The 19,011-nt window shown below is 44.4% G+C and overlaps 1 protein-coding gene across 1 annotated transcript in view; it reads left to right on the forward strand.

Annotated features, from left to right (window-relative positions):
- LOC134409345 (connector enhancer of kinase suppressor of ras 2-like) overlaps positions 1–19,011 on the forward strand; it is a 376,171-nt gene that overhangs the window by 141,004 nt on the left and 216,156 nt on the right. The window lies entirely within an intron of this gene.

Raw genomic sequence — 19,011 nt, forward strand, 5'->3', positions numbered from 1 at the left:
AAATTCCCTTTTCTATGCAACTGTTAAAGGTACAGGAGCCCTGTCCTCCTTTTCATATGGTCACCCTATGCTTGAACCTTGAAGAGATGGAACTTAACTGGAGAAATGAAACTACTCCTCTCAGGGCTACCCCCTCCCAACAGAATAATCCTAGGCCTCTAAGGCCTGACCTCTTTACTTTGCCTCTGTAGGCCTCACACCTTCACAGCCATATTGCAGGATATTGTAAAAAAAAAAAAGGAAAGGAAAAAAGACCATAGCTCTAGGGTAGAGCATATGCTTAGCATGTAAGAGGTCCTAGATATAATCCCTGACATCTCTCTAGTTAAGAGGTTCCAGGTAGTGGATGATGGGAAAGACCTTGTCAGAGACCCTAGAGAGCCAGCCACTGATCAGAATAGACAATAGTGAGCTATATGGATAGTTAGTCTGGAGCCATATAAGGCAGTTTCTTATGATTCTGTGGACCCAGCTGTACTGGTGTCTGCTAATGACAGATGAGTAAGAAGCTCATTCCATCTCAATAGCTGTCTGAAAGAATGAGCAAACTGGACACAGTTGAGAAGGGTCAGAGAACTTCAATGAGGTGGAGTTCTGCTGTTTCGCACATCCTTAAATTATTTATTTATTTTATTACATTTATATACCGCCCCACAGCCGAAGATTTGCACACACTGAATGGGATTCATACTTGGAATTATGTCTGCAGTTGATTCCACAGGTCAGATCCTTAGAAATCAGAACTCATTTTAGCCCATCTCAAATTTGTCCAGTATCTCTAATAGCATGTATGGGATATACTATAATAGATGTCTGTCCTCGGTGTTCTGACCAAGAGGTCCAGGAGGTGGAATTCAGACCAGGGCTGCCATCAGGGGTAGATGTTGATGGGCACCTTCCACTGACCCCTGCTGCTGCTCTTCCTTGCTGTCTGTCATGTCTGCTCCTGCTTCCCCTGGGTTGGACGAAAGTGTTTCAGGTGATCAATCAGAATCAGACTCTGAAGTAGAGGAGTTGGCACCAGACACAGGCCAGCCTGTATCAGTGGGAGAGAAAGCTCTCATGGGCTCTTCACCAGCTGGGAGTGAACGCTCTCCAGAGCTTATCTCATCAAGGGCAAATAATACACAGTCAGTGGGAGGTGAAACCCAAGAGGAGCCCCTCCTGGGAGCATCTTTCCCAAGGGGCTCCCCCAAAATGTGGAGCTGTCACTGTTTCAGACTGAGCTGATGCCTCCCCTATCACTGGCATTGATGGGGATGGTTTGCCCTTTGAAATCCTTTGGATTAGTACACATTTCTCTTTTTGTTGGTATAGTCTTTATTATTTATTATTATTATTATTTATTTATATAGCACCATCAATGTACATGGTGCTGTACAGAGTAAAACAGTAAATAGCGAGACCCTCCCGCATACTCTTACATTCTAATAAAATCATAATAAAACAAAAAGGAGGGGAAGAGAATGCAAACAGGCACAGGGTAGGGTAAACAGGCACTGGGTAGGGTAAAACTAACAGTATAAAAGTCAGAACAAAATCAAGTTGTAAAAGCTTTAGGAAAAAGAAAAGTTTTCAGCTGAGCTTCAAAAGCTGCGATTGAACTTGTAGTTCTCAAACGTTCTGGAAGAGCGTTCCAGGTGTAAGGGGCAGCCGAAGAAAATGGACGAAGCCGAGAAAGGGAAGTAGAGACCCTTGGGCAGGTGAGAAACATGGCATCAGAGGAGCGAAGAGCACGAGCGGGGCAATAGTGTGGGATGAGAGAGGAAAGATAGGAGGGAGCTAGACAGTGAAAAGCTTTGTAGGTCAACAGGAGAAGTTTATATTGGATTCTGGAGTGAATTGGAAGCCAATGAAGAGATTTCAGAATTTGGCCTGCCTCTACCCGAATCCATCCCAGTGTGCAGGACACAGGATAACGGGCTCAAGTTACAGGAAGCCAGATTCCAGCTGGGCATCAAGAAAAACTTCCTGACTGTTAGAGCAGTATGACAATGGAACCAGTTACCTAGGAAGGTTGTGGGCTCTCCCACACTAGAGGCCTCCAAGCTGGACAGCCATCAGTCAGGTATGCTTTAGGGTGGATTTCTGCATTGAGCAGGGGGTTGGATTTGATGACCTTGTAGCCCCCTTCCAACTCTACTATTTATTTATTTATTTATTTATTACATTTTTATACCGCCCAATAGCCGAAGCTCTCTGGGTGGTTCACAAAAATTAAAACCATAATAAAACAACCAACAGGTTAAAAGCACAAATACAAAATACAATATAAAAAGCACAACCAGGATAAAACCACGCAGCAAAATTGATATAAGATTAAAATACAGAGTTAGAACAGTAAAATTTAAATTTAAGTTAAAATTAAGTGTTAAAATACTGGGAGAATAAAAAGGTCTTCAGCTGGCGACGAAAAGAGTACAGTGTAGGCGCCAGGCGGACCTCTCTGGGGAGCTCATTCCACAGCCGGGGTGCCACAGCGGAGAAAGCCCTCCTCCTAGTAGCCACCTGCCTCACTTCCTTTGGCAGGGGCTCACAGAAAAGGGCCCCTGTAGATGATCTTAAGGTCCGGGCAGGTACATACTATTCTATGATTCCATTTTGGGACTAGACTGGGCTGCCTTGCCTGCAGTTTCAAGGTGCCCCGAGTCAAATCGGGCTGATTTGAAAGCTCCAAAACAGTCCACAAGCCCAAAACAGAGGTTGGGTATGTGTGTTCTGTAGAACACCCCTACAATCTCTAATCCAGTTTCACTTCAACATGAACCATTGAAAGTGTAATGTGATTGCTTTTCCGTGCAACCTTAAGGAGTTGTTTTTGTTCTTCTTGTTGTTTTGCTTTTTCTAACCTAAGATAGAAGCTCTCATTTTCATAAATAGGAGCTTAAGGAGATGGAAATGGATTTTGTTTCTTTGAGATACAGAAACGTATCTTTGAAGTGACAGTAGCAATATGAACACTGTGCGTCTGACATCCCAGAATCCATTCCCAGACCCTCTCCTCACTTATGTTTAATTTATTTTTACAGCCCAGGATACTCATTCTTCATAATTGTAAAATGCCTCCTTTCTAATGCAGTTCTCAGTCCAAAATACACTCGTAATGGAACAGCTTGGTAATTATTTCTACATATGAGGAAAGACAAATCTTCTTTATGGTCTCTAGAGAGGTCTCCTTCCCTTGTAAATGTTTAGGGGGATATTTTGCCTTTGTTTTGAGTGTTTTTGCTTTGTTCTGGTTTGTTTTGTTTTGGAAGCAGTTGTCGGACAATTCTGGGTGTTTTTTGTGCAGTTGTAATTAAATTTTAAATCTATAATAATAGAAGATGTCTGTCTGTCACTGCATGGTTTCAAGATCATGAAACCTAGATACCAAAACATGGCATGCAGACTAAGGGCGTCCTAGAAGGGTTCAATAAGTGAGAATAAGAGCGTGGGAGAAGAAGAGTTCCCTGTTCCCAAGGAGCATACAATCTAACAATGTAATTCTGCTCAGAAATAGGGGTGGATGAATCTGTCAATTTCAGTGTCTCATTTCCCCCCAGTTCCCCATTCTTTCTAACCCATTTCCACACCAGTTTGTGTACCACCCGACCTTCTCACGAAGGCAGCCTAATTGTAAAATAGATTTCTGGTGAATTCCCTCCTGAAAGCACTATATAGACATACGTTTTCTAAGTATGGATCCGTTCAGACAAATACCATGGCAAACTGCTCCTTAGTGCCACAGAGCGCTGCAGTCCTTACATCTAGATTGTTTCCAAGCTATATTTAACAGTTTGGGCATTCTGTAACAGTTATGAAGTCCCACAGGCGCAAATGTACCTTGCAAAGAAGCTAAATCTGCCCCCTTGGGCACTCTGTAGCCTCTACAGGTACCATTTTTAGGAACCTTTTAAAAAAAATTGGAGAGAGGCAGTGAAGGCAGATAATGGCCATTTCTACACCAGCCTTTCTTCCTGGGATCATCCCGGGATCATCTCTGTGCATCCAAATGCCACACAGGAGATCCCGGGAGCAGGCAGGGATGACCCCCTCCATTTTCCTGGGATAATCCTTAGGTGTAGAAAGGGCCAATGACTACCTTCAGCTTTGCTGGCCAACTCTTCAGGTGCTGAAGGGTCCCCCTCCAAGTCACATCTCCCCAAGTCTCAAAGCAGGTCTTGTCCTGCCCCATGGGGTCCCATAGTCCCGAGGGGCTGGCCTAATCACCATAAATGTCCCACCCCATTTCCACCATCACCTATTATGTTCTTTTCTTCCCGCACTACACTGTCAGATGTCACCAACCTATTTAAGCTCATGCCACCCATGCTGGTGAACCATCATCCCCATAGTACAGTGTAGCATAAATAAGGGAAAACCTTCTGACTTCCACAACCAATCCGGCTCACAGGTATAGATTCCCAGTTGGCCCCAAAGCAATTAGTTTCACTGGAAGACTTAGGGTCCATCACAACTTCTCAGTGCCCGCCTTCAGAAGACACAGCTTTAACCATGGTGGTTAAGCCCGAAAGCCAGGTTGTGTTCAGAAGACATCTTAAACCATGGCTTTAACCCCGGAGGTTAAGCCCAAAAGCCAGGTTGTGTTCAGAAGACACCTTAAACCATTGCTTTAACCATGGTGACTAAGGCAAACCCTAGGCAAATCATATAACCCTATGATTCACACTACTCAACCGTATTTACATCTGAGTAGGGAAGTACAAGATTGGACTATTAGAACAATAATTGTGCATGTGGGGGGGGGGACACCATTCCATTTACAGATGTTTTGTTGTTCACTTTGTTCTAGGCTGCAGTGCTAAGTTCTGAAACTGATGGAACGTCCGCCTGATTAAACTTAATGCAAGCTTTGGTACTTCATTACCCTGCCATTTATGGGCTGACACAAAACTTGATTACTGTCCATTGGTGCATGTCCAAATTAATTTACTGAGTCCATATTGCCAGATGTGCTCTGACTCATACACAACTCTGTGTTACAATATCCATGCATTGGTTATCCTTCATTCTTTCTCAGCAGTCTTCATTGTCTTTGGAGAGAGGCCCTGAAGGAACCGTGTAGTTTTTGTCAATGCTTTAAAGAAAACACTTTTAATTTTAGGCTCAGGACCCATTAAATGACTCGCCCTCAGTTCCACGAGTTCCATTTGTTTTCATTACTTAAGACCCCATTTGTTTTGTTTCACATTTATAGACATCCCGTTGGTTTTGTTATTCATTTGTTACATTCGTATTCATTTGGTTATTCAGCTCAGCTTCATTTTTATTTCCCATTTCTGCCCCCTTTCTTTTAAGAACATAAGAAGGGCCATGCTGGATCAGGCTGAGGGTCCATCTAGCCCAGCACTCTGTTCACACAGTGGTTCACGCAGCTGTTGACCAGGGACCAACAAAGCAGGACATGGTGCAACAGCACCCTCCCACCCATGTTCCCCAGCAACTGGTGCACACAGGGCTTACTGCCTTGGATACTGGCGGTAACACATAACCTTCAGGGCTAGTAGCCATTGATAGCCTTCTCCTCCAAGAATTTAACCAACCCCCTGGCTGGTTCTCTCTCTCTTTTATACTAGGGATGTGCTCCGCTTCTAATCGGACCGGAGAAGCAGGAGCGGAGCGGGGGGCTTCGCCTGCCCTTAAGGCGGAGGCGAAGAGGATTGGGGGGCCAGCGGAGCGTGGTGAAGAGGATCGAGGTGAAGGCGGATCCTTCGCCTCGATCCGGAGCTCCGCCGGAAAGGTAAGTGGGGTTTACCGGGCCCTGCCGCTGTTGCTGTCGCCCATGCGGCGACGGCGGCAGGGCCCGGTAACCCCCCTCCCCGTCCTCCTCTCCCTTACCTGCCTCCGTCCGCGGTCCGTCAGTGTCTTCAATTGAGCCCGAGGTTTCATCAGGAAGTCTGGGCCGCTTGCGGCCCAGACTTCCTGGTAGAACTGCGGGCTCAATTGAAGACGGTGACGGACCACGGACGGAGGCAGGTAAGGTCCCCCTCTCCCTTGGTCCTTTACCGGGCTCTGCCGCTGGGACTGCCTTGAGTCTTGGTGTGCGTATGTATCCCTGGACAAGCTATCATGTATCATGATGGCGAGTTTGAGGTTTCTAAAGTGCAAATTGACGGAGTTATGGAAAGGGGTGTGAATGGGGTGCCCGGTTTTCATAAATTCCCCAAAAATCAGGGGATGATGGGACTGCCTTGAGTCTCAGCATGCGTATGTATCCCTGGATAAGCTATCATGGTGGCGAGTTTGAGATTTTTAACATGCAAATTGACGGAGCTATGGAAAGGGGTGTGAATGGGGTGCCCGATTTTCATAAATTCCCCAAAAATCAGGGGATGATGGGACTGCCTTGAGTCTTGGTGTGCGTGTGCACCCCTGGATACGCTTTCATGGTGGTGAGTTTGAGATTTATAACGTGCAAATTGACGGAGCTATGGAAAGGGGTGTGAATGGGGTGCCCGGTTTTCATAAATTCCCCAAAAATCAGGGGATGATGGGACTGCCTTGAGTCTTGGCATGTGTGTGCACCCCTGGATAAGCTTTCATGGTGGCAAGTTTGAGATTTTTAACATGCAAATTGACGGAGCTATGGAAAGGGGTGTGAATGGGGTGCCCGGTTTTCATAAATTCCCCAAAAATCAGGGGATGATGGGACTGCCTTGAGTCTCAGCATGCGTATGTATCCCTGGACAAGCTATCATGGTGGCGAGTTTGAGATTTTTAACGTGCAAATTGACGGAGCTATGGAAAGGGGTGTGAATGGGGTGCCCGATTTTCATAAATTCCCCAAAAATCAGGGGATGATGGGACTGCCTTGAGTCTTGGCATGCGTGTGTATACCTCCATGAGGTGTCATGGTGCCAAACTTGAGGTTTCTAACTTTCACAGAAAAAAAGTTGTATACTTTTTTAGCTTAATGCAAGCCTATGGGGGGGAAACGGAGCTCCGATCCGGATCCGGAGCTCCGAGCGGAGTGGACATAGGCGGAGCGGGGGCGGGGCGGAGCGGCCCGATCCACAAATCGTGGATCTGGAAGCGGAGCGGGAGGTTCGTGCACACCCCTATTTTATACCCTCTTTCCTCAAAACAGGAAGTCAAGTTCCTGCTTTGAAGAAATGAACCTTATCAGGAGAAATGAAACTACTCTTTTCAGGAATACCTCCTGCAAAACCAAAACATCATCCCCCTAAGGCCTGCCTTTATTACCCTGCCTCAGAAGGCCTCAGACCTTCATAGATAGATGTGCCCATTTCTAGGAAAGGCTCCTTTGTGTTAACCTGCCTTAAAAAAATAATATTTTTTGGCAGACTACTTGTGGATTCAGCCTGTTGGTCCCAGATGGTGTTTAGCTGACAAAGAATTACTAGGTGACCTTTCCTCTTAGATCACAACGCAAAGGAGCACTCATGGAGACCGCAAATGTGGCCAGGTTATCTTTGCATTCTGCATAGGCACAGCTGTTTCTGTGCTGCCTTAAGGCTATGCCAGCTTTGCATAATTTAGAACAGCCCTGAATTTTTGCTACCTTTATACTCACAATTGTTCACTCTACTGGGTTAATATTTGATACAAAGCTCATTTAAAGCTGTCTTTCCTGCATTCCCCGCAAGCTTGGCATTAAAGACACCCAGGCATTCAATCCCGTACTTGGTGTCTTTGAAGTCAATCGAAAATCTTTTCTTAAAACGGATGCTCCTTAATATAAGCAATGCTGCCCTAGTGAATATGTTAATGGAGTAATGAGAAAATGCAAGAGTATGAGGGGCGATCTGCACTTCCATCTGAAGAAATTCCTCAGTAAAATAAAGATATAAGTGGAGGAAGCTACATGTAAAAATGGAAATCATTGTATAAAACAGAATAAGAACTGGTTCATGTACAATGTACATTCTAGAAATCCTGCACACAGAACGGGCTGTAGATCTACCCATGCTTATTATCGTAGAACAAATGATGTACTATCCGCATTCGGATTATGCACATACCAACATATATACATACTAGGTTGCTTAGGGCTCATCTACACCAAGCAGGATATTCTACTATGAAAGTGGTATGAAAGTGGTATATAAAAGGCAGGAGCCACACGACTGCGTTATAGCGGTATTGAAGTGCACTGACAACTGTTGGGGCCCATTGACACATGCCATGTAACGCTTTTATACCACTTTCATAGTGCTATATCCTGCTCGGTGTAGACATGTCATGGGCCCCAACAATTGTCAGTGCACTTCAGTACCACTATAACACAGGAGTGTGGCTCCTGCCTTTTATACCACTTTCATACCACTTTCATAGTGGAGTATCCTGCTTGGTGTAAATGAGCCCTTACAGCCCTCTTACAGGTGCCTTCACTACCTGATGTGAAGTGGCCATTTTGTTGGATGTCATGGATGGAGAGGGCCAACTTGGTGGGTGCTGCTGACATGTTTATAAAATGCTCTTCCCCGGGTGTCTAATTTTCAGCACCAAGCGAAGACTTTTTTATTATTATTTCCACAGACTTTTAATCTGAGACAGAAATGTTTTTAATGGCTATTGTTCTTTTCTTATTGTTATTGGCTTGAATCCTAACTTACTCTTCCTTTTTTAAAAAAGAGATATTTATTTCTATTTATTTATTTATTTATTACATTTATATACCACCCCATAGCCGAAGCTCTCTGGGCGGTTTACAAAAGTTAAAAACAGTGAACATGAAAAAGTATACAAAATTTAAAACCATCAAAAACATAAAAAAAACAGCATAAAAACAATGGTATCCATTTAAAAACAACAGTTCTGGGGTCCATTAAAAACAAACAAACTTAGCATTGTTAAATGCCTGGGAGAAGAGAAAAGTCTTGACCAGGTGCCGAAAAGATAAACAATGTTGGTGCCAGGTGAGCCTCATCGGGGAGATCATTCCACAATTGGGGGGCCACCACTGAAAAGGCCCTCTCCCTTGTTGTCATCCTCCAAGCTTCCCTCGGAGTAGGCACTCGGAGGAGGACCTTAGGTGTTGAGCGCAGTGTACAGGTAGGTTCATGTCGGGAGAGGCGTTCCATCAGGTATTGGAATACACATGAACACAAATATCGCTAAATTCCAACTATATATATGTAATAAATCAATAAAGTCTCAATCCTATGTATGTTTAGACAGAAAAAACATATATGTCCTACAACTCTGGCTGGGAAATGCTGGATTTGTATGACTGTTTTCTGTCTAAACGTGCATAGGATTGTACCCTAAGGCAGATTTCCCCAACTCGGTGCCCTCCAATCAGGATGCTAAATGGGAATGATAGGAGTTGTAGTCTGCCACAAGAACCTTCAGCAAGAGTAAACCAGAGCTCCCTCATTAGGCCTTCGACACACACATTTGAGGTGGATCAGTTTAATCTTCCTGATAAACAGCAGAGCCACCAAATTATAATCAATAAACTAGGCAATGATTCATGCCATCGTCTTTGAAATGTCATGTGAAACGCCAACATCGCCAACCCAATGGCAACTCAAAATAAATGGAGTTTTATAAATCAGTGCTGTGAGAGGCATTGCCCTGTAGTAGCTCTAGCAGTCAACATAATAGTAATTCTGCTAGACACTTTCCCTGCAAAATGATAAGTTAAATTATATGGAAGTGGGTTTCTGTGATAAGACATTGTGAAAATTAGGTCATGTTGGGTTCAATTGCCTCTTACTCAGATATCTCAGTCTTTTGCCCACGGAGTATGTGATTATGATCATTACCCAATTAAAACCACCGCTGAGGAGTGACAGGGCTGGCAAGGCATGAATAACACCTGACATGGGGGATTCCTTGAGCAGACTTTTTCCTGATTATCATGCTTCTTCTTTTTTTCTTTTTTACATCTCATTTAACAATCTGAGAGCTTGCATTTTAACATTACCAGCATCACGTCATTATGCTTCTGTGGAGAAGCACTGCTTGTCATTCCCAAGGCATAGGTCTCCCAGTCCTGCTTTTTAGGAGAATGATTTTAAGTTCTAAGAATGGATGGACTCACCAGGATCTGATTTGTCAGACCCTCCCCCATCTGCTGCTACCAGCCTCCCCAACTTGCGGTGCTGTGTGGGCTTTTTTGGAGGCTCAGCAAACATCCGACAACATTATGAACTCATCCACCCTCATCCAGAGCCTCCATTGTGTGCAACAATTGGAGGTTCAAGAGATTATGTATTTTCCCCATTGCATAAACGGCAGGCATAAAGGCCCCACCAATGCAAGAGTAAAGGCACGAACCAAAAGCAAAAAAAAATACATAATTTCTGGAGCCTCCATCATTGCACACAATGAAGGCTCCAGATGTGGTTGGCAGCTGCTGGGTGCTTCTAGGACTGTATGGGTGTTCAATAGGGCTGAGCTCCACTCCGTTTTGGGTCGTAGAAATGGGAGCAGAGCGGCCTGGTTCACCTCCGCCAAAGGTGGATCCGAATCGGGTTGGGGGAGCTGCGGATCCAGGCGAAGTGGTTCGCCTCCACCCAGAGCTCTGAATGCAGGTAAGTGGGGGGGGAGGGGGCTCACCTGGCACTGGTGCTGCCGCTGCAGTCCGTGCGCCAACGGTGGCAGAGCCAGGTAAGAGGGCAGGGGGAGGGGGCATATTTGGCCCCCATTTTGTCCCCCTTTCCCCACTTACCTGCCTCCGCTGTCTGCCATGGAGGCAAGTAAGTAGGGAAGGGGTGGCAAAATCTCGATCCACCTCTCTGGATATCACTCCAGCGGAGTGGAGTGGGAGAGGGTCAGATCAACCCGAAGCGGTTTGGGCCCGATCTGAAAGTTCCCCAGGCCACAGGCCTAGTGTCAATATAATTTCCTGTAAGGCAGCCAGGCTGGTCACCAATACACCTATGAGTGGCCACATTACACCAGTTTTAAAATCTCTTCACTGGCTGCCAATTAGTTTCCAGGTGAAGGATAAAATATTGGTTATCACTTTTAAAGCCCTACATGGTTTGGGTCCAGGCTACCTGCGGGATCGTAGGAAATATTCATTAAAGAACAGACACCAGCAGTTACTAAAAACCTGCACAATGGCAGCTACAAGCCAGAATGATCCAGTAAAACATGGCCAGGGGTACGGTTGTCAGAGGAATCCAATTGGGGGAGGTGGAGCATGACAAGCTTTTGTGGGCTGAGCTTCCTGGACTCCATTCTGTCTTCTGCCAGCTGGCCCAACTCAGTCTGCAGGTGGATTTTCCTTCATTCCTTTTCCCCCCTCTTCTTTTACTATTATTTTTGGAAATAAATATCTATTACTGCGAAGAAGAAGAAGGAGGAGGAGGAGGAGGAGGAGGAGGAGGAGGAGGGGGGAGGATGACGAGGAGGAGGTCCCCAGAATTCAGGGGACATGAACGACTTGGCTAGCAAATGCAAGCTGAGTCAAGCACGCAAGAGTCCGGCAATCCCCCAAAGGGACAGATTTCCTGGCAATAGACATCCCTAGTCAGCAGAAGGCCAGAATAAGCAGACAGAACCTTCAGAAAAGCCTGCAATGATGGGGCCGGAAGGACTCCTGGTGTTACCCATACTCGTTCTGCGTTATTAAAAATAAACAAATCCAGCCATTTGGATGCATTTGAATGTGAGTCAAACAGGAATAATAATAATAATAATAATAATAATAATAATAATAATAATAATAATAATAATAATATATTTCTTACCCACCTCTCCATTTTGATTAAGGCGGGGAACAACAGTAAATATAAAATACATAAAACTGAATTAAAACATAATATGCATTGTTAAAACATCCTAAAAACATTCTAAAAACATCCTAAAATTCCACTGGATAGGCCTGCCGGAAGAGATCAGCCTTGATAGCTTAAGTCTGTTTACAATGCAGTTCTTTCATAAAAAGCCAAATAACTTTAGGAGGATTCTCAACATATTGAGATGAAATGTGTGCATGTATTGGGGGGTTGTGACTCAAAAGCCTGGCCAGCTTCATGGTGTTCTTTAAAACACTCACTTTAAATATCATGAACTTTATATAATGATGAGTGAAGATACTGGATCATCAGTCAGAAGCTTTGTTGGCGGTTTTGGTTTTGTTTCAGTTCACCAGTTGGCTTCAACTGCAGTGCCCTTTCCTTTCCTTTCCTTTCCTTGGTAATTGTCTCTCAGCTGAATGAAAAGTATAATGTTCTTGAAATACCAAACTGAACTGAAGCCAAATTGTGGAAAGGACTACTACAATGAAGACTGGCTTTGCCCATTCTTGTGGGCATGGCAGCATTTGAGTATAGCTTGCTTATTTATTTATTTATTTATTTATTACTTTTTAGCCCACCTCCCAAGGCGATGTTCAAGATAAAAGCATACAAGGAGGGCCCTAGAAAAATCATTAAGTACATATTCAACAGAAATCCATACAAGCATAGGAAATCGCCAGTAAAACTTGTAGCCCAAGGCATTATGCAAAGGCCAGCAATAACAGGTGGGACTTCAGAACTTTCATGGAGAACTGCAAAAAAGAAAAGAAAAAAGGTTCTGATGAATCCATGATGGAGGCTGATTCCAGAGGTGTGAGGCCACCTCTGAAAAAGTGCTCTCTCTCTTGTGTTCACCAGGCTAACCACCTATTTCCCATATGAAACTGCCTGTCAATAAAGATCCTCAAATGAGATCCACTCTTGTATGTCTCCATCTCCAGAAATTAGGCTGCGGTGGAGAGGGCCCTCTTCAGGATGGGGCCCTAATTGCTCAATTCCTTCCCCAGGCAAATTCACCTGACACTATTGTTAGTATCTGTTATGACCCAGGCAAAGGACGTTCTTGTCCACCAGGCTTTTCACTATCATATTTTTTTTTTATCCTGTTCTGATTTGTTTGTATTAGTTTTCAGCTGCTGGCTTTTTTTGGTATAACGTGTTTAGATTTTTATTATATTCAGGGGAATATTTATTTATTTGAGGATTTTTTCCAGTTTGAAAAAGAAATTTTCAACCCCGTTTACTAACAGGGACTGGCTGGCGAGATCACATTACACCAGTCCTTTTACAACTTCATTGGCTGCCAGTCCAGGTCCGGGCCCAATTCAAAGTGCTGGTATTGACATTTAAAGCCCTAAACGGTTTGGGGCCAGGTTATTTGAAGGAACGCCTCCTCCCATATGTACCTGCCTGGACCTTAAGATCATCTACAGGGCCCCTTCTCTGTGAGCCCCTGCCAAAGGAAGTGAGGCAGGTGGCTACTAGGAGGAGGGCCTTCTCCGCTGTGGCACCCCGGTTGTGGAATGAGCTCCCCAGAGAGGTCCGCCTGGCGCCTACACTGTACTCCTTTCGTCGCCAGCTGAAGACCTTTTTATTCATTCAGTATTTTAACACTTAATTTTAACTTAAATTTAAATTATACTGTTCTAACTCTGTATTTTAACCTTATATCAATTTCGCTGCGTGGTTTTATCCTGGTTGTGCTTTTTATACTGTATTTTGTATTTGTGTTTTTAACCTGTTGGTTGTTTTATGATGGTTTTAATTTTTGTGAACCGCCCAGAGAGCTTCGGCTATTGGGCAGTATAAAAATGTAATAAATAAATAAATAAATAAATTTGTTAACCAACATGTCATTAGCCAGTGGAGGCTGGCAGCTCCATTTCTGGAGGAGTGGTGATACCATTCTGAGTTTTACTTAGAACTGGCCAGAGCTCTAAGGTTCTATCCAAGGTGCTGAATCCATTTTGGGGTTGGGTTTCAGCACCTTGGATAGCAGCTCCTCTAGAGCTTTGGCTGGTTTTCACTAAGACCAAGAATGGAATTGCCACCCCTCCAAAACCAAATCCACCAGTATTCACTGTCATTAGCCAATGTTAGAATCAGCACATAGCCACTAATTTTCATTTCTGTATACTCTTTTCAGAGATGAGACCAAATTAATTAAAAGTATAGCATTAAAAGATATGGATATCGATACAGATGACTTTAGTAGGCCTTTTACACATCTCCTGCATATCCCAGATGTGGGAACCATTTTCCTGAGAAATCATCCATAAAATTAGGGGTGCAAACCAGCCCTGATTTGCATAGATAGCTTAAATCCTCATAAGCAATTCCCTTGCTTAATGGGTAGTATTGTGGGGGGGGGGATTCCATCTTGAAGCAAGCTGAAATTACATGATTGGTCTAGTTGTTGTTTTTTTACTTTTGCAAGCAGCTTTGAGTGCCGTTTCAGGGGAAACTCATCAATTTCCTAAAAAAGACCTGAACCCAGATCTGCTTGGCTTTAGCGAGTTGGCTGCAGAATGTGCCTTCGGACCATGCAATGAGTCCTTGTTGCTTTATCCCGCCATATGACAGCTACGACATAGGGACCTGGGAGTCAGCAAAGCACAAACTCACTGACATTCTCCAAATTCCATCTCAAAGCTCATTCTGACTCGAATCCGTATCAGATCGCAAGCCTTGAGTTTGTCTTTCTGCATGGAAACCCAGGTGTATCTTTTCATGTGCTTTAATCAATGCATACTTTTCCCATTGATTGGAGTGTGCCTTTTTCAAAAAATATGCATTTTTCCATGTACATTTTTCAAATGTATGCATGCTGTCAAATTGTATACACATAGGGCTTCATGAGTCACACTACAAGCGCAGAAATGTACTGACTTCAACTGCAGATGGCATCCGAATGAATCCATGTTTAGTGCAGAAAGTGTGAACTCAGTCAATCCTGATCAAAAACAAACACCAATGAATTTCTCATATATCCCTAGCTATGAATGAAACTACATGCCATGTGGTTCCCATAGTGTGTAGCTGAGGCTTGTCTTACTTTTTTACTCTCGTGTAAACATGTGTGGCCCCAATTTGGATTGTAACCATGATGCTCCAGGATAGGGGTGGTTAAACCTTCCACCCATCTTTCCTGAAATCTTCCCTTGGAGGTGAGGTAGGGGTTAAAATAAGAGAGAAAAAGTCTCAACTGGAGTCAATGGAGGCTTCTTCCCCCCTTTTTTTAAAAGGAGAAGGGGGGATTTGGGGGGGAATGGGTTAAACCCTTCCCTCTTGAAGCACCATGGTCATGTAAGAGCACCACCTGCTCTTACAGGAGAGTAAAAAGAAAGACAACCATCAACTACATTATTGGTGTAACTTGTAGTTTAGTCTAGGGGTGTGCACGGACCCCCCACTCCGCTTCACTTTAAGATCCGCCATTTTCGGATCGGCCCGCTCCGCCCCGCCCCCACTCCGCCTGTGCCCACTCCGCACCTCTCCACTCCCCAAAAAATAAAAGTGACCCTTGTGAACCAACCTTTGACAAAACCTTTAAGTTCTCACTCCACATTTCAGTAATTCACAAAATAATTATTTTGTTGGTGTTGGATAGTCTCTTACACCCATAGCTGTGAAGTATTCTTTCCGTAAACTGGAGGAAGCCATTCTGTTCCCCTCTGCCATGTTTTTACTTAGTATCTGGCATTGACATATCTCTCCAGACAGTGTTTGTGATCATTCCTGATGGACACATTTTCCCCCATGTTCTGCTGAAGATCCTCCAGCAATCAGTGAAGATTCCAACATGTTAATCGAAGGAGCAAATAAAAAGCCAATCACAAATTATCTACAGTCTCCCGCTCTCATTCTCCCATGTCATATGTTCTCACATTTTTTGACAACAGACACCATTTGGGGAAAGAGACAAGCAAGCAAAATACCTCCTGCCGCAAAAGCCCTGGAGTCACTCGGTCCTGTCACTCTGGTACTTCTCAGCGGCTTCCGATGGGGCTGATCACAGAAAAAATACAGCAACAAAAATCCGAGCAGACAACTCCAAACAAAATGAACTAGTGTGTGCTATGAGAAAGAAAGGCCTTCGCGGATTCATTTATTGAAAGCACAAACTCTTTGAGGGATAGATTTTTATTTAAGATTCAGGACAGGCAAATTTATAACAATAATCTTTCCAAAGCTGGGATTCAGGAAAAAAAAATAGAGGGAGCACGGGGAGAGATGATAGAGGTGTACAAAATTATACATGGTGTGGTAAAAGTGGATAGGGAGACATTTTTCACCCTCTCTCATAATACTAGAACCCAAAGGGGCCATCCCATGAAGCTGATAGGTGGGAGATTTAGGGTAGATCTAAGGGCGTACTTCTTCACACAGCACACAATCAAACTATGGAATTCGCTACCACAAGATGTGGTGATGGACACCAATTTGGATGGCTTTAAAATGGGTTAAACAAATTCCTGGAGGAGAAGGCTATCAATGGCTACTAGTCCTGATGGCTATATGTTACCACCTATATCAGAGAGAGTATGCCTACGTACACCAGTTGCTGGGGAACATGGGTGGGAGGCTGCTGTTGCACCCGTGCCCTGCTTGTGGGCTTCGCATTGGAGCAACTGGTTGAACACTATGTGAACAGAATGCTAAACTAGATGGACCCTTGGTCTGATCCAATATGGCTCTTCTTATGTTCTTTTGATTTTATTTGGAGCTTCCTGGTACATGAATGGATTTCCTGTATTCCAACCTTCTGTTGTTCAGTGGGTTTTTCTACACTTATTTTATTTATTTAAAAACATTCTTATAGCTCCACCTCACCATTTCTGGCATCATGGTGCTTTACAATCAAACATAAAAACAATTTCTATTAAAAACCCTCAACCCACATTAAAATTTAAAACACCCCTCCCCCAGCTCTTGTGAAATTAAAAATGCCTTACAGAGGCATTTAAAACACAGACGCAGGTAAGACCCTGCCCCCTTACCCAGCTCTGCCACCGTCACTGCACGGGCAGCGGCAGCAGGGTCAGGTAACACCCCCCTCGCACATAACACTTACCTGGTCCGTCGCTGGCTTCACTAGAGGCCCCTTCACTTGGGGCCTACACTTCTGGGTTGCACTGTGGGCTTTAGTGCAGCCGGCGACGGGCCGCAACGGACCAGGTAAGACCCCCCTGCCCCCTTACCTGGGTCTGCTGCCGTCGCCACACAGGTGGTGGCGGTGGCAGGGCCAGGTAACCCCCCTTGTGCACATGACTTACCTGGTCCATCGCGGCCCATCGCCGGCTTCACTAGAGCCCGCGGCTCAACCCGGAAGTTCCAGGTTGAGCTGCAAGCTCTAGTGAAGCCAGCAGCAGGCCACGACAGACCAGGTAAGTGTTGTGCATGAGGGGGGGTTTACCTGGCCCTGCTGCCGCCGCCACAGCCCATCCAGCAACGGTGGCAGAGCCAGGTAAGGGGGCAGGGGGGGAAGGGTCTTACCTGTGTCCGTCCGTGGTCCAGCAGCAGCTTCAACTGAGCCCGAGGACTCAAACCGGAAGACTAGGCCACAGCTGCGGCCTGGTCTTCCTGTTTGAGTCCTCAGGCTCTGTTGAAGCCAACGTCAGACCGCGGACGGATGCAGGTAAGGGGGGAGGAGGGAGGGGGCCTTACCTGGCACCGGCGCCACTGCTGCTGCTGCAGCGGAGCTCCGATTTGGATCTGGAGCCCCGCAGCGAAGCGAAGCAGACCACTGGCGGATCGGCGCAGAGCAGAGCGGACCCAATCCAGAAGTTGCAGATCGGGATCCAAAGTGGATCGAGGGGTCCATGCACAACCCTAGTTTAAACGGGCTCTTGTTAGCCATTTTATGAACAGTTTGTATTTTGGTATTACCTCTGGTGTGACGAGGATTTTATTATATTTCTGTATGCGCATGGCCTGACTGGCTAATAAGTAATAAACTGTTGTTCTTGTTGAGTGTGTGTTTTATTCTTTGCACAGGGCAGAAGGGAGGATGTGTACGGAGGGCTCATTGCAGGGTTGAAGCCCATTTTGTACTGATGTCAAGTCCACATTGATGCCAGCTTTAGATGGGATGCTCCCAACCGAGCTGCAGGAGTACACCTTTTGAGGTCCTCCCGTTGAACCTCTTCAGCGTCTCCAGTTCAGACATGACTCTTCTTTATGCTATTCCTTGCCTACAAATTGACAGCAGTGCTTGCTTCACCAGAAAACATTACTGTGAAAATTGGACCCCAAGGATTTCAAGATGCCAGCATTGAAAGTTAGAAAATGTCTACCAACCAAACAAACAAATATAGAATACACTGACATTTGGCTGAAGAGCCTCTAAATATCTTCATGGCTTATTTATGTCTTCATAGCTACTAAGGTTAATTGGAAAATATTTGTCTCTGATTATTATTGTTTTTATTGTCCTTAAGTTCCCTCTGCATACCCCCATTTATATGTGTTTAACACCTTTATCCCTTGTATTGAAAGCTTGAAAATTCTCATTTAAGGGCTCATTTCCTCCAAATAATTTTAAGTCCATTGCAAACAATCTATTTAATAATTTGTTTGACCATTCAGGGGCAAGCATTCCATTCTCATCACCTCAAAACTTTAGGAGTAATACTTAGCCTCAGGATGTCTATGATGACGTTAAACATATTCCTGTCTGCATTAACATGTGTTCTGCATATATAAAATACAAATAGCTAAAAACAAGTTTTTTTCTTCATTCAATAGCCAAAGATCTCTGGGCAATTTTTTTAAAAAAATTAAAGTCCTAAAATACAATATAATAATGGAATATCAAAGCATTTGCATAACAACGAAGTTAAACAATTTTGTGAAATTGAGGATAGAATCCCAGAACTGTTAAAAATCTCAACATATGTTGTCAAATGCCTATAAGTAGAGGAAAGTCTTAACATGGTAGTGGAAAGATTACAATGGTGATGCCAGGTGGACCTCACTGGGGACAGTATTTTATAATCGGGGGCCACCACTGAGGAAAATTCTCAATTCTAAAAGAGGCAATACTTTGATTTTAAGACTGCTGCTGCAGCAGACTGTGGCTTCCTGCCACACCTACGCCAGGTGGACTAAATGAACATAGAGTCATGAAATCTTGGAGGAATAATTCCTTAGGTGGCTCTAGGAATGGATGAATTCATCAATTCCAGTTTCTCTCAGTTTCCTACTTTTCTACTCATAACAATGGTAGACACTGAGAATTTCTCCAGTCTTAGTTTGGTTTATTGCAAATACTGAGAATTTTTAAATCTCT

This window comes from Elgaria multicarinata, chromosome 15 (assembly GCF_023053635.1).
Source record: "Elgaria multicarinata webbii isolate HBS135686 ecotype San Diego chromosome 15, rElgMul1.1.pri, whole genome shotgun sequence".
Classification (NCBI taxonomy): domain Eukaryota; kingdom Metazoa; phylum Chordata; class Lepidosauria; order Squamata; family Anguidae; genus Elgaria; species Elgaria multicarinata.